This window comes from Pinus tabuliformis, chromosome 7 (assembly GCF_031772625.1).
Source record: "Pinus tabuliformis cultivar Carrire ecotype Pingquan chromosome 7, CPIR1, whole genome shotgun sequence".
Lineage (NCBI taxonomy): Eukaryota > Viridiplantae > Streptophyta > Pinopsida > Pinales > Pinaceae > Pinus > Pinus tabuliformis.
Window position 1 is genome coordinate 836,015,222 of NC_142293.1, and position 16,328 is coordinate 836,031,549.

General features: G+C 33.0%; 1 pseudogene across 1 annotated transcript; it reads left to right on the plus strand.

Moving 5' to 3' along the window:
* Positions 1-1,950: 1,950 nt before the first annotated feature.
* Positions 1,951-5,856, plus strand: LOC149250218 (putative ubiquitin-conjugating enzyme E2 23; annotated as a pseudogene). Its single transcript, XR_016265931.1, has 6 exons — positions 1,951-3,609; positions 3,844-4,113; positions 4,326-4,398; positions 4,868-5,007; positions 5,115-5,426; positions 5,518-5,856. The product of XR_016265931.1 is annotated as a putative ubiquitin-conjugating enzyme E2 23 (transcript).
* Positions 5,857-16,328: the final 10,472 nt, after the last annotated feature.

The window sequence follows — 16,328 nt, forward strand, 5'->3', positions numbered from 1 at the left end:
GAAAACTTGCTTTGCCCATTTGTTTTCTTAATTCCACCACCCAATCAAAACAAAACATCAGGAGCACTAATAACTAGCCTGAAATCTACCTAAAACAAAGTTAAATTATAAAGAGAGAGCCCTCTCTAGACTTAGGTTGGCTGGAACTTGAGTCTAAAATATTAGGTTTGTGGTTACCTCGAACAATTCCTTCTTTAATAACTTCTAGGGAAAATGTCTGAGTGATAACAACGGTAACCTGGCTCGATGGGCTAACAATGAGAGTCGTAAGCATAAATTGGGTCTGGCACCGAGACATCACCCCTTGTGAGTAGGCGAGAGCATTGGCATAACCAGGGGTGTGGTGAGGCTATTGCAAGGTAGGTGAGAAAGAAAAAGAAGAGGCAGAAGAGAGGCACAACCACATCAGGCAGAGGAGAGGCACTGCATCTTTGAGCAGAGAGGCACCTGGGCAGAGGCAATTGTGATGGGAAGCGTGAGGAGAGGGGAATCTGCATCAATCCGGAGAGGCATGAGACCACATCTTAAGAGCTAAAGCACCTCGTGTGTGAACAGGCACATAAAAGAGAAAAGATGGTCTGACCTGCACGTGGAAGAGGATGTGGCAGAAGGGGGAGGGAGTCGACTCGAGCAGCAGACCTGAGCACTTCAGAACCTAGGCATGGGAGGAATCCTGTAGAATGCCTCATCAGCGAAGCAGCAACAACTTACACGGAAGGAATGGATGCAAGCTTCAATAAGATTTTGGACGAACGGGAGGATAAGATAAAACAGAGGAGGAGTTCGAAAAGGAAATGGAGAATTGGCGGGCTGTAATCCCGGATCCTAGGAGTACCAGGGGCAGACTCACCCAATTTAAATAGACGATATATCTGTACTGGCTCATGAAGAGCCTCATGGGGAAGGCAATGGAGCAAATGTCAGTGGGGATGGCTATGACCCTCCAGGACATGCCCAATTACAAAAAAGACTTGCAGACAATCCAATTTCAGTTGTGTAAGCAGGACATCCGCCTTGACCGCATCCAAAGGCACATCCCTTGCATTATTGAACTTGTTGACATGCCTGGAGACTCAGCCAAAGACACGGTTCCAGTGGAGTCCACCTCAGAAGAACAACAAGATTAGCTAGTTTCTTGGATGTTTTTTTGTTTCTTGTGGGTAGCATTTACTTTTACTGATGCATGCTTATGATAGATAGACACATAGACTCTTATCATGATACTGATACGTATATAGCTTGGTTAGATCAATTGAAACTATATTATTTTTGGATGGCTTATAACGAGGATAGATGGCCAACAAACTTGGTTTCCCACTAGGTAAATTGAGGCCACCTATCTCACATATATGGTGTAAACTTGTGTTTTATAAATAGAAAGAAAAAAAAAAAGTCCTGCCAAACTTAACAAAAAAAATTATAATTATTTTTCAAAATTGATGAAAATATTATTTTGAATTACATGTTTTTTTACCATAAATTTAGTGAATCTTATTTAAAGAAATATGTTATTGTTTAGTTTAAATTTTTTGTTAATTTAATAATAAAATATATTTTTAAAGAAAAAGAAAAGTAAACTCATTTTAGATTTAAATCTATCAAATCAATTGTTTAATTCATTACTTGTTGATTCGAAACATGTTGACCAAAAGATTTTCTCATATAATTTTTAGAGAAAGACTTCGTTTAATTTATTATGGATCAAATATAATTGAATACAGAAATATTAAATATATTTATATATTTTAAATTACGAATACCCAAAAGTATATTAAATATATTTAACAAATGCCCAAAATTTAGGAAAAAGACCATTTTATATTTTACATAATATCTCGCCAGTTAGAATATTTGCTCGGTACACTATATATAGACAAAACCATAACCCAAACACATGTTGTTTGTGCACAGGAGGCCTGATTACTTAGCGAAGAAGAATTTGAAGGAAATTATAGTGGGCTCAAGATAGTCGCGCATCCAAAGGCACAGATGGCTCAGCTGGTGACGACGTTGCATCAGTGGATGAAGAGGGTGGGAATTGCAGTTCGAAGTTCCCTGATGGAAATTCAGATTTCGACTTTCCACATGGTAGTCGCACTTTCGAGCTTCCTAAAGTTTGTTGTGAAAGCCGTAGATCAACATCTTGAAACTGTCTGGAAGAAAATTCTATGTGTGATTCAGAGGCCAAGAATGCGAATTGATGCACGCATTTACATAGAAGACACAGTCCAATGTACAGAACACGAAGGTTTAATTGGGATAGTAATTGAAGTTGCAGACCGTTCAAATTCTATTCCAAAGGGCTGTGCACGGATTAGCTGGTCAAGCAATTCCGAGACTACAGAGAAAATCGATGGCATTGAGGTGCTTGACAGACTGTTCTCCCATGGTGGTATCGTTGCAGCAGCTTCACATCCATCGGGACAGTTAGGCGTAGTGGTTGCAGTGGATGTTACAGTAGATTTGTCAACTCCCACATCAGTTGCCATGACAAACATTTCCACTAGAAATCTTCATCGAATAAGGGCATTTGCACGCGGTGATTATGTAACTCTTGGACCTTGGCTAGGCAGAGTGGATGAAGTGGCTGATGATGTGACAGTTATATTTGATGATGGATCAAAATGTAAATTAATGAACGCCCACCCTGATCACCTTATTCCAATCTACAAGAATCTCCCTTACCCTTACCTTTACTTTCCAGGGCAGCGTGTCCGGGGCAGTTCTTCAGCAGTTTTCAAGAATGGTATTTGGCTGTGGGGTAAATGGAAGGAAAATCGCGAAGAAGGTACAGTTTGCGATGTGCAAGTGGGATCAGTTTGCGTCAGTTGGATTACTGTAGCAAATCCTGGTTACAATTCTCAGTCCAGTATCGTCCCTGCAATGCAACAGGACCCTAAGCAGCTAAAGCTATTATCTTGTTCTTCACATGCTAATTGGCGGCTGAGCGACTGGTGTCTGCTTCCTGCATCAGAAAAGTGGATGTCAAAAGTTAGGGATAATAGTGTTGATGGGGTACTAACTGTGAGCAACAAATGGACTAAGGTCGATGTGATATGGCAAGATGGAACAAGGAGATGCGGTGTAGATTCTAGAACTCTGATTCCCATTTATGATCTTGGGGATCATGACTTCTTTCCTGAACAGTATGTATTGAAGGGGGATTCGGATGTTAGAGCCAGACGAGTAGGAGTTGTAAAGAATGTGGATTGGAAGGAGCGCAGAGCAAGAGTAAGGTGGCTCAAGTCTGTGGATTGTCCAGGAGATAGAGGCAAATTTGATGGCGAGGAGATGGTAAGTGTGTATGAGCTAGCTAAGCATACAGCTTACAACACCTTAATTGGGGGCATCGTTATGCGTCTCTCTTCGGTCTCAGAGGAAACAGAAGTGCCTGGCATAGTCAATAAGTTGGTTGTCCAGACAGACTGTAAGGATGAAACAAGAACCAAAAATGTTGTTGAGACTACAAACCAGAAAACTCGGAAAGGAAAACAGAAGGCAGAGCTCGACAATAGTATTGAAGAATCCAATCTATCCTGGTTTGGGAATGTCATAGGTCGTAAGGATGGGGACGTTGAGGTAGCATGGGCAGATGGAATGGTCTCAAAGGTATGCTATTTTGCTATTTTCTTGCTTGATTACAGTAGACTATTGAAAAAGGAAATAGTTTTCATTGTGTCCTTTAAGTACTATGTTTTATTTGAGGAACTGATCATGTTTTATTTATTTCCACTAGAATGGTCTGCCAGCTTTAGCAGATCACAATGCTCTGGCTATCACGGAATGAACAGTATCAGTTCACTTGGATTGACTAAAGGTTACTTATTTTTGTTTGTCATCTAGGTTGGACCTCACCAAATATTGGCAATTGGTAAGCATGAACTTGATGCTGAACAAGATAAAGATGTTAAAGTTGATCCTGCAAACTTGGAAATTTCTGATTTTCCTTTAGTTAAGTGGATAGCCAATAAATTTGATGTGAAACTGGCAAAGGAGGAAGATACAGTAGTTCATAACTGGTCCCGAAGTAATTGGCATGAGCCAGGTCACTTCAAACATTTTGATAGTGTAAAGAACCCTCTGGATCACTTCTATGTGAAAGAAACAGGCCAGGTACATTTATCTAAGGCCATTTTTTTCTCATCCTTCTTTGTAAATGTTGTTGCCAAAAGCAATGTTCTTTTTCATGGTGGATTATGATTGAAATTTTTGCACAGGCTAGCTTAATGACATGTTTTTTTCATTCTTCTGTGATTTTTGTTTCCAAAAACAACGTTTTTTTTCATGGTAGAGTATGATGGAAATTTTTGAACCTCTTCTTGCAGGCTACTAATATGAAGCAGAAATGGATAAAGAAAGTTCAGCAAGAATGGAACATTCTTGAAAAAAATTTACCAGGTTTGTTAAATGGAAGTCATGATATTTACAGAGACTGTTAGGGATTCAGGGAATAGTTTATCTGGACACTTAGTTATGTTTCCTTCCTTTTTCCGTTCTGTTACTTTCCCTTTTATTGCTTCCAGTGATCCTAGGAATTGCTTTCTCACTCACCCATTGTATTCGCACTAACATTTTAACTTTCTAGGGTTCTCTTTACTTTTTATCCACGAGTGAAAAGTTATCCAGTGCCATGTATTTGAACATTTTCTTCCATTGATCATAATTGATGTCTTTAATGTAGTAGAAAGTTACAACCCAACAACTGTATGCATTCAGGAGGGAAATAGTACATTTCTTGTAACCCAACTGTTCATGTGGATACAGTGTACTCATGGGCAAACAGTATTTCAAGCCCTTTATTCCCTTGGTTGTTAAAATGAAGGTTGTTCTAATTATATCATATATAAACTCTGCATTGAAAGGACAGATACAATTTTTGTGAGAATCTATGAAGATAGGATGGATTTGCTCAGGGCTGTGATTGTTGGAGCAGCTGGGACTCCATATCAGGATGGGCTTTTCTTCTTTGATATTCATTTTCCATCCAAGTATCCTGATGTACCACCTGTAAGCACTTAATTGCAACTGTTTGATTTGAAAGTGAATTTGAGATCTCGTGGTTTCTTTTATGATGAAAAAGTCATTTCGCTTTATGTTGGCTTTCAAATTTGCAGCAAGCTTACTACCATTCTGGTGGACTAAGGTTGAATCCGAATTTGTATGACGATGGGAAAGTTTGTCTGAGTCTTTTAAACACATGGATGGGCAAAGCTGATGAACTCTGGAACCCATCATTATCAAACGTTCTACAAGTCCTTGTTTCCATTCAAGGACTAGTACTAAATGACAACCCTTATTTTAATGAACCCTCATTTCTGAGAGAGATTGGTTCAGCTGAAGGGGAGAAGAACTCTCTAACATACAAAGAAAACTCCTTTCTCCTATCATGCAAGTCAATGTTGTACATACTACGCAAGCCCCCAAAGGTAGAATCTGGAGAGATTTTCATTTCTAATTATCTTGTTTAACCCTTTTTTTTCTGAATCATTTTGAATCCATTGATTGTGGTGTGTGCAGCATTTTGAAATGTTAGTTAAAGAGCATTTTAGAAAACGCGGCCATTATATTCTCCGTGCCTGTGATGCCTATCTGAATGGGGCTCCAGTTGGATCACTTTCAGAAGATTGTACGTTGCCACCCAATGTTGGAGCAGAGTCTCAGACTCAGAATAGTAGTTCTGTTGGGTTCAAGCATATGTTGATTAAAACTGTTCCCAAACTTATTTCAGCCTTCATGAAGTTGGAGTAGATTGCCAAGAATTTCAGCAGACAATAGCCAAAGAATCTAAGGGACTCTGAGAATTATAGATGTGTGGTTATTTCTTTCAAATGATTTACATGGCGTTCAAGAGCTCATGTACAGTTGCAGAAGGTTTTAGATTGTGGATTATATTATAGATTTACCACATTCTTGCTTATCTTATGTTTATGTTTAAATGTGATTACATATAATTGCAACGTGATTTTGGGAAAACGGATTGATTTGGTGATTTCTGTTACATGTTTAGCATTTTGCTCTCTCCTGTATGCATTTTAAGTAACTGTTTAGATATTTGTTTAGTTGGTATAAGTATTATAATTAATTAATTTTTATTTATTTGTGATAAATTAACTGTATATTTCTTGTTAAATTATTTGATATGTGTCAGGATTTGTTATGTTTAGAAGTTAAATAATGAAATGAACAAGATGTTATTACGTGTTAGAATGGTTTGGGGTTGATTTTTATATAAAATCTAAATTAAAATATATGGTAAAATAATTATAGTAAAGTTTATTATAAAATAATAAAAAAGATATAAAATTACATAGAGTAGTTATTGTTACAGGTTTTAGAAGTTTTTTTGGTATAATTTCTAGTTAAATTTGACCAGAATTTAAAGAGGATATGTGGAAATTACAATTTGAGTTACGAACTCTCCACCATTCAAATGTTTTATGGGTTGTTCAAGATGTTGAATCTATATATGCAGTGAAAAACACATTTAAAAAGAAAAATAAAAATAAAAAATCAAGATTTGACTGAAAATTGTTTCTCCTTATTCTACCCAAAAACACCAACCCAAAAACACCAAAATGTATGCAAAATGAAATATGTAGAACAGATATATATTACTAGCGCAACCATATTAATGAAATGGTTGGTAAATGTCAATAGGCATCAATCCATAATAAATATCAAAACACTTATTTCATGACACGTCTCACATTGCTAAAATTAAAAGTATAAACATAAAAATTAGCTAAATTATAATTTTGTTGTAAATTATTATATTAATGATTAAAATAATTAATATGTAATTTAAATATAGACATTTAGGAAAAAGTGTAACAAGATTCATCATATTTTATCATGGAAATTTTTAATTTATAAATACGTTTTGTTACAATGACACTTGCTCATATGATTTTTTTTTAATTAATCAATTTAATCACAAAGAAAAAAATATAACATAATTACTTTGGAGATAAATCTTAACCTTTAACTTGTAAATACTATTCAGAATATTTTAAAGTATTCCATGAAAATTAAATCCCTACCATCCATCTAATAAACATGGGTAATTAAATTAAAATTTTGAAAGACCTAATCCAAAATAAACATGTATACAAACATTATTAAATTAATAAAAGATATTTATTTAAATCTAACCTTAGTTAAATAATCATAAAAACTATGATGAATAACAAAAAGATAAAAAGGTACAGAGACAAGCCTACAACATATCATGTAAGAAAAAATAAGATATTTGCATGTATTATGTGCAAAGGCTAATAGTGGACCTTAGTTAACTTATTTATCATATCAAATAACTTCAATATGTGCTTAAAAAATCAAGACGAAGTAAAACCAGCTCATACACAAGTAACTTATGATGGCTGAGTGGCATATGCTAACTTGCCAACCTTAGTTAACTTATTTATCATAACAAGTAACAAAATGTCTTCCAAATATTAAGATAAGATAATGAAGTAAAACCAACTTATACTTGCAAGTTTGGACGTCTTACTAGCAAGTTTGTGAAGAGTCAAATGATGAATTCTACACTATGATGTTCCATTCTTATTATTGTGACCTTTCATTTAATTTTGCATTCAAATATCATTAGCCAGAGCCTTTGTCAAGCATTCATGTATATAACAAAACATACTTTCAAACTATTATGACACATCATTTTTAGTGTCCAATCATTATCGCGGCTTAGATCCTTAAAACAAGTTATAATTGTTAATGGAAAAAGGTATTCCATGCACTCTTTTGTTAAGCATGGATGGGAAGAACAACGTAAAATTTGAAACAGGGACTAACACAATTACACATTTTTTTGAGGTAGCAAAAAAATCAACTGATTTTGAAAAGTGCTTATATATATATATATATATATATATAGAGCATAGTTTTTGACACTTTAAATTTTTTGAAGTATAGTTTTTAAAATTTTAGTGATTGCATGTTGATTTTAGAACGTGTTGATTCTGCGTCAGACCCTTTTTTTAAAGGCTTATTTTTTAACTTTAAATTTTCTAATATATTGAATGTGAATAATTATTTTGTAAATTTAACAATTTTTGACGTGGTCTTCTTCTTCATATTTTCTTGTTTTTCTTTTACTTTTATTTTTTTTTGTAGTGAGGCATTTATTTTTTTACATAGTTAAAGAAGAAGATTGATATTTCAAAGTTTCGATATTCTACATATTTATATATCGTTAATTAATTTTTCAATGCACATCAAATATTTATCTCTCAAAAATAATAATTTTTAACAATTGACATAAAAATAAACATTTTGAACATAAATATAACTAAAAAATTACACATTTTGATATTTTTGTTTGTTAGAACTGACATATCAAAATCACAATTTTTATAGGAAAAAATAAAAAAAGAATGGTTAAATAATAGGTTTTTTTTTAATGAATTTCATGTCAAAAACTGATAATAATCACAGTTTTTTTCAAAAAAAATGATTCACATAAAAATTAAAGCGAAAATCACATAATACAAATATAGAATATATAACAATACTAACTGCATACTTATTCTTCTCATAAAATGTCAAAGTCAAAACATTACAAGTATAACTAATTAATAGTTACAAAAAATGAGCTTGATTTCCAAGCATAACTTAAATTTAGTCAACAATATCGCATAATCCAAACTCTTCATCCTCTAGAGTCTCATCATTGCCTTCTTCCACAATATTGTATGCTTCATTTTGCTCATTTTCCTTTTTTGATGGATCTTTGATGTTTGTGAATCTCCTAATGTATGCCTTTCCAATCATTCCATCTAATGGTGGTTGAAGTTCATTTGTCTTTTTTGCAAACGTGATTCATTAAAACCCTCTTTCCTCAACCCAATTTCTTGCATTGCATTTGGAAGAAATTGAAGAGCATTAATTCTTTGCTGAATAAATTTGCATTGTACTGGGTCTTTTTCAATGGCAATGCAATTTCTTCCTTTTTGTAGGCAACATGCTAGTGTTGTACCTAATTATCAAGCACAAAAGAAATAATGAAGTGATGCGGGTCAAATAACATCTAACCATAGGGTCATTGCACAAAATCAATAAAACTAAATTGAAGATCATACACCAAGCATATGCACATAAAAATTTAGAAAATGATTAATTAATCAACAAAATAATTATAGAAGAACTAGCTCAATGATTGGCCTCTCATTCCTCACACTCACTCACACACTTCTACATCTTACATGCCTCATAGGCTTGCTTCAATTTATACAAATGGATTAGAACTCAAGGTAGGTTTTAGATCTCTAAACTAACTCCCAGAATATCTCTCATAATCCCTAACATCTCTCATCTAATCCCTTATCCCTAGATAAGAGCTAACTAACCCATAATCCTCTCAAACCTTCCACAATAATCTCGAACCTTCTCCTATTTACAATAATCTTCATTCTCTCTAAAAAACTATAGGAAAAATACATTAATTAATTTAATCCTCACTTTACAAACTAACTCCTCTAATAAAAAATTGACCTAGGTTATATTCACCTAAATTAGACTCCCTGGGTAAAAGAAAATCATTCTCAACTGACCATCAATCTTCATAAGATGATAAAAATATTCCTGGATCCCAAAATTTAGTTTGTTGTTGATCATGTACTTTGTTATGTTGTTGATGTTTTGTGGTTATCATTTTCTGTTTTCCAAGTTTCCAAAGTTTATGTTGAAATTCTCCCTTCTCCTTGTTGATATACGCTTGTTTTGTTGTCATCAACAAGGTCTTTCCATCTTCTTTCCTTCTTGCAATATGTCTCTTTTGTGACACTTTCACCATCAATCTTCTAATCTCTTCAATTGCCATGTCCAATTTGTCTTCTTGCTAGTAAAATTCACCCATTCATTGTTGAAAATGACTCTTGTCCTCCATGAATTCACTAGGATACCACTCATCTTATATCATTCTCTGCCTCTTCTCTTGGAAGTTGTCCTCATTACTGTCACTTTGTTGTTGCATTTTCTTGAAATCTTGTCCTCAACCTCTATGAAATTGTTGCAATTCATCATCATTTCATTTGCTTCACAACTATTCTTTCGATTGTCCAACCAATCCTCTAGAAGACTCATTTCTGCAGCAACAAACTTCATATCTATGCCTTTGTAGACTTGCATAGGTTCCTCCAATGGTTCCTGAGCTTTCTTAACTTCCATCTTACTCTTGGTTTCTTGTGATTCTCCACTACCTACAAACACAAAATAAGTATTAGTTTCAAAATCATGAGACCTGGAGGTCTCTCTTATGACTTCTTGCATCCCTTCCTTATGTAGCATACAATCCTTCAAGTTGTCCACTGACTCTTCCTCATCTTCTTCAATTTTCTTATTGGTGTCCATATCCATACATTCATCATCCTCAAGTTGTTCTAGCCTCTTTTCAATTTGCACAATAGTCTTCAATGATTGTTCTTCAGAATAATTTATGGTGCCATTTGTGGGAATTGAATCCACGTTCATTTCATTATCGTTGTCACCAAACAATGATCTTTGATCTGGTTCACAAATATATATATATATATATATATATATATCTATATATATATATATATATATATATATATATATATATATATATATATATATTCATTTAGAGTTTCTTTGCTTCTAAAACTTTCAGTTTGCGCTTCAATATTCTTTCCATCAATTGTTTAATTGGTCATTTAACTGTTATATTTATTACCCATCCATGTCTTTGTCTTTGTAATAACTCCAGTAATATGTCAAGTCGTGTATTTGATTCAATGACCTCTTTCTCTTCATCATCAATGATAACCGTTATGCCATCGTTTTGGCTTTCTTCTAAATTATGCATAGCCATCTTCATTTCCTTTTGTGAACTTCAGCTTGTTCACTGTAACCTGCAATTGAAATACTTTACCAAGCTATCTCCTCTGAACTTGGCCAATGGTTCACTTCACTTGAACAATTTCATGAGCACTCCTTGCTCCTCTTTTCTTCCTTTTGCTGTAAACAAATGCAATATCTCTTCAAATTGTCTTTAGAATGACCAGACTTTGGGTGTTGGGCTCCGTCGATCATGCACCCATTACATTCAAGGACTCAAACTTTTGACTTGACTCATAACTTTAAATTTCCTTTTGACTCAGACTTCTAATTTGACGTCAACTTTTCATAAACATGGGGTGTTGGATACAACATTCAAATTCTAATCTAACTCAAATCTCGTTTATTTACATGACTTCTTTTATTTGACTCAATCTCTATAACATAAATCCTTTACAAAGTCGCATATAAATCCCCTTTCTCATAACTTTCAACTTTATTTCTATGACATATATTTACCCTTATACCTCTTACTTGAAATTAATAATAAAATATTATAAAATTACAAAACTCTTTCCTTTATAATCCACGTATATGCAATATGGAATATGGAATTATAATTTTAAATGTGAAATAACACCATATATAAAAACAATGCACTACTCGTCCACTTATTCTCTCATACGTTTACATGCTTATATCATGAGTATTTCATTTAAGTCTTCAAAAAATTAATTCACCTTCGCTTCAATAAACTTCTTTCCCGACACATATGCACCAACGTGCCAAAGTGAAAATTGATATGCACCAACATACCAAAGTGAAAATTAATTCACTTTTACTTGAATGTTATTTATGTTGTTCAAAGTTCTCGAATTGTAGACTCAACCTGATTTTTTTATTATGGTATTGGATGCTCCCTTTACAGTTGACGTCTTTCCATAGCACATTAATCAATATGCAGAGTTCTAGCATTGCACTATGACTTGTCAACATTGCACCACTCATTAATGGTAATGGCTAACGAGTCATAGGGCATTAAATGTCTGCTTAGCTGCATACTCCTTAAGCCGATAACACATGCACGTGGTGACTAGAGAAATAAAAAATAATGGCGGTGTGTTATTAGCTTAAGGAGTATGCAGCTAAGCAGGCATTTAATGCCCTATGGCAGGCTCGTTAGCCATTGCCCTCATTAACATGCAAAATTGTACTACACAGATTTCACCGCCAAATAAATTAATATATTCTCTCAATTTAATTCAAACTTCAGCAAATTTCAACGCTTGTTGCATCCACCCATTTATTCCATGCCTAACATGTGTTACTATGCTCCATACAATGCTCAAACGGTGCTCCATAAAACGCACGAACCTATGACGTTGTGCTCCATACAACGCTCGAACCTTCCATCTTATATGTCTACAGAATTACGCAAATAACGGTGTATGTGTCTATGATCACTTTCTCTTAACTCACAGTAGCAACATTTATGGCTTACTCCAACTATAACATAGCACCAAAAATTCTCATTACTAAACCATGCTCGATTCTCATAACTTGCTCTGATACCAAAAATTTTACGCGTGTCAAATAACATCTAACTATTGCGTCATCACATAAAATCAATAAAACTAAACTAAAGATCACACACCATGCATATGCACATAAAAAAATAGAAAATAACTAAGTAATAAACAAAATAGTTGCAGAAGAACTAGCCCAATGATTGGACTCTCATTCCTCACACTCACTCACACAATACATGCATTTTACATGCCTCATAGGCTCACTTCAATTTATACAAATGGATTAGAACCCAAGATAGGTTCTAGATTCCTAAACCAACTTTCAAAATATCTTTCATAATCCCTAAAATCTCTCATCTAATTTCTTATCTCTAGATAAGAGCTAACTAATCCATAATCCTCTCAAACCTTCTACAATACTTTTGAATCTCCTCCTATTTACAATAATCTTCATTCTCTCTTAAAAAATATAGGAAAAGTACATTAATTAATTTAATCCTCTCTTTACAATCTAACTTCTCTAACAAACAATTGACCTAAGTTAGATGCACCTGCATCATGAAGTAAATTAGTATAATGACATATAAAGTAAGAAAGAAGATATTGAAATTCAATTCTATATAATAAAACTTACATGAGCCAGAAAATAAATCTGGAACCCTATCTCTTTCATTTGAACATAAATCTATAATATAGTTAATCAATCACTATTATTTTTTTTATAAATGTTAACTATCTCTCATTTTGCGTCTTTATCTTCATATGTTAGTTTTTTAACAATAACATCATAAACCAATACTTGACTATGACTCTTTCCATCTACTCGATTAAAAAACATAGACTTATAGCTATCATAGTTTGTGCAACTATCAATATGGATGAACTCACAATAATTTATAATTGGTTGATTTTCACGGTTAAGAAAATTTGACTTTTGCCTGTAACATGAAATAGTAAAAGTTCAATTAACTTGTACATAACTAAAAAAATTAACATTAATTAAACATACAATTTTAGCATCTTACCTTATAAGCTGCATCCTTGATTTTGTTTTCCCCTTGAAGCTTGTCAATAACATTTCCAATTGTGTGGGATATTGAAACCATGGGGAATATCTGCAATAACTAGGAATAATCCCTTTTAGGTATGAGTTAGCAATGTTTTCACAGTCACTTTGTATTACTTGATATTGAATAGTGTCAAGTCCATTCCAAATAAAATGAGTAAGAGTTGGATCAAGTTCAACATTCCTAATACATTGCTTTCTCAATGTTTCGATCTTAATTTTTGCAATAAAGCTTCAGAAACCATCTAGTGCTTCATTTGCATCATTCCTCATCTGTAAAAAAATAAACAAATATATGTACAAATCATAAAATAAAAAAGTATACAGATGAATAAAAATGAATGTATAAATCAACATACATTTTTAAATGCAAGATAAAAATCTTTTAGTATTGATGTAGAACTTGAATATGGGTAGTTGCGTACAACATCACACCAACTATTTTCATTCAACAATTTAACCATTTGTTCTTGTATTTTCATGTAAACTTTGTGACTAAATATATAAAGTAAAAAAGTTAATATAATGATATGTATAACAAATACTACCAAAAACAATATGTTATATTTAAAAGAAAATGATAATCTAGAAATAAATAAAAATAATTAAACAAACTTACTTTTGAAATTCCTCACACATCTCGTCCAATGATAATTCCCTTGACTTCACACGAGATAATATTATTTTGACAAGTTTTTCATCCTTCACTCCTTGCAATGCTCTCCAAGGTGTGATAGTTGTATCTTCTAGAAGCTTCTTCATTTCAGGACCTGATTTACTACTACTACCTATCAATGGTTTAGACTTTTTGACCTTTTGGTTTTAATGCCAATGTTCTCTTGCATGCTAAAAATATCATTAATCAATTCTCATATCTCTCCATTTCTAAATGCCAACTAGAAAATGTTATTAATACTTCTGAATATATCAAAATGTACTTTTCCGCCTTTTGAATTGATTTTTTCCTCAATTTGATAGCCTATTTCCATACAACATTAATTTTGAAATTCTAGATTAATATTTATCTTATTTCTACCACATTTTTCTTCAAATTCATTATGAATAAATCTAATCCTTTGGATGAAAATCATAGACATCCTCTACTCATTATCTATATTATAATCCCAAGCCAATAAATTTTCCTTTATATCTGATAAACCATCATAAATGATGCATTTCATTGTTTCAAAACGTGGGTTATTGGGATATTCCTCCATCAATTTCCTTTGAGCTTCTACAAAATGGTTCCCTCCAAGCACATAATAATTGTATTCAAAACATTTTGACTTATCAAATGCTTCTTTGTTGGGAACTCGAACTGGATCAACAGGAATAACATAATCAATCGCATGATCATATGGATTATACCTCATCAATGTCTTCAAGTGGTGAACATGCAGGTGGTGTGGCTTTTTGATTTGATATTTAAATTGCTCTTCACTTCGCTTATATATTTGTCTCACATTAAGTTGAAATGTACGACCACCTTCAATTAATTTTTTATTTGTAAAGTTATGTCGAATGACATTTTGTTTTGTTTCAATAATGTCATCCTCTAAATTAGCTCCTAGTGTAATGATTTCTCTACTTTCTTTTAAATTTTCACTAGGATCTTCACTATTGGCCTTGATTGTTTGAGAATGATCAACTTTCATTTTCTTCCTCCTATTTCTTCTAAATAAGTAACATTCTCATCATCAACTAGAACAGACATTCTTGGGCATTTTTACTTTTGGTATTTTATGGCTCTTCTCCTTTCTACCATCGGATCTAATCTCATCTTCATTAATGGCAACATATTCTTTAATGTCAGTTTCAACTTCCTCATCTTCAAAAGTAACATGTCTACCTTTGCTAGATTTATCCACTATAGGCATTCTTTGTTGATCCCTTGGATGTAGTTTTGTAGCATCATGAATTATTATTTTTTGTTTGTTTTCCATATCTTCTTATGACCCTGAGTAGAAACAACATTCATAATATCTTGCTCTATGAAATAAATTTCTCTCAACATAATTGAAATATTTTAAATAGAATTATGTCAAACAAAATAGCATATGTCAATAAAAACTAAATTATAAAAATATAATTATACAGTTACAATAACGCAAAACACATAAATATAAATAACAACACTTACGATATTTTGTGCAATCTTATTTATGATTTGTTTACACATATTTGTAGATTCCTCTGTCGTGTCATACATTGACAATGATAACTAATATTTAATCTTGTCATGTGACTTGGGCAATTTTGTAAGTACATAAACAAATTCAGTATCCGGTATCAAATAGATGTCTAGTAATTTTCCTAGCACCTCATAAAATCCACTATCATTAAGGATATCAACATATAAATATATATGCAGATGTTGTTCGCCTTCTCTATCTTTCACATACCATACATTTTCTGTATATTTCACTTATTGTGATTTCTTCTAATGAGAAATCATCTTCTTATCGTTTGAGGCACTTGATAGATTTATATTTATTAGATTAGGTTTGGTTTGTTCAACAGTATTTTTTGAGAATCCAACTTTAATTTTAGTAGTCTTTGGTCCAGAAAGATTCACAAAAATCTTCCTTGATGTCATTTTCCTGCAAAAAATATACACATATATATAAATCAGTAAATTGAAAAAAAAACAATAGCTTAAGAAGACAAACAAAACGAAACAAAATATAAAAACAATAAATAATCATAAATCATAAATAATTTTTAAAACATAACCTTTAAAAAATAAAATAAAAATAAAAAATGGTCCGCCACACCCACGGGCCCACTGGGCCACAAGGGTGAGTGTCGTCGGCATGCATGACTCGGCCCACCACACCCACTGCAGATGTAATGGCCCCCTGCCTGCCAAGAGACTGTTGGGTAAGCTTGGTTTATCTAAATTTTTAATTTCTAAAAGAAAT